The sequence below is a fragment of the Pteronotus mesoamericanus genome, unplaced genomic scaffold (genome assembly GCF_021234165.1).
Source record: "Pteronotus mesoamericanus isolate MK-2021 breed Mesoamerican mustached bat unplaced genomic scaffold, CSHL_Meso_final scaffold_651, whole genome shotgun sequence".
Taxonomy (NCBI): Eukaryota; Metazoa; Chordata; class Mammalia; order Chiroptera; family Mormoopidae; genus Pteronotus; species Pteronotus mesoamericanus.
Genome location: NW_026555325.1, coordinates 37363135 through 37364332, shown reverse-complemented (window position 1 = coordinate 37364332; position 1198 = coordinate 37363135).

Here is a 1198-nt window from a genome sequence, read left to right as displayed (position 1 = left end):
AGGTAGATTAAAAATTTAAATGCAAACAAAACTTTAAAATATGTATGTGGACATATCTAATCATGGAATAAGAAAATGTTTTTTAAAATAAGACATAAGAAGCATTGACTATAAAAAAGATTAATGAATTTGGCTACATTATACTATATTATGTTGGGTGGTGATGTCACTGGTGATTATAACATTAAAAATAACTCGCGGAACAAACAGAAGACTAGAAGAGGACCATGCATGGATCAATAACAGAGAGTATATTGATAACCAAGGATTCTGATTAGTCAGTTCATGCACCTGAGACTTAAGAAAAGAAAAAGAAGGAAATTAAGAAAGAGAAAATTATGGGTGTGGAATGTGAAAATAAATTATGTGTGTAGAATATTGTATATAAATTTTATTTCAAAATCGTAAAGGTGGCCTTGGAAAATATTTGTTCTGTAAGGGAGGAGCAAGGTAGCTCAGTGCAAACCACTCCTCTAGCCAAATGAGGGTTTGTTTTTACTATAAATTCTGAACTATGCCAAGTTGTATCACTCAGGGCGCTGGTTTATGATTTTTTTAAATATATTTGTAGTATCTTCTCTGAACTGTATGCTTCTCAAAGTTTCTAGATTCTCCACAATGCACTCACTAATTTTTTAAATAAACAAAATTTAAGCTGGTGGTTTAATTTCTTGAAGAAGTCTAATAAAGAAGTCTAACAAAGACACTAATTTATGCCAGATAAAGGTCCCTGCAGCTTTTGGAGTTTATCTGGCACTAAGGAATACAACATTTTAAGTATCAGAGAACATCTCCTCCTGGACAGACATATAACTCAGTAATGTTGTCCCAAGGAACCTCAGTAGCTTCATTTATGTCATAATAATAGTTAAAATGCATTACATACCTATGGACCAGATGATTTGTATTATCTTAAACAAAGAAATTAGTGTGGTCCCTATTTTACCAATAAGGCAACTGCAATTCAGTGAGGTTATTAAGAATCTTTTCCATGGCTATGTTGTTGGTGATGACAGAACAGGGAATTGACTTCAGATGGTTTTATATTGAACTAGTTATCTCTTTCAAATATGTTATGCCGCCCGGGGGCATTATCATGGCTTGATCAATTTTTTGTTTATTTCTTTGGTTTTTTTGCTTTTCTAGGTCCTTTGTAGATAGAATGAAAGGTCAGCAGCGTTCCCGGGCTGGACAAGGA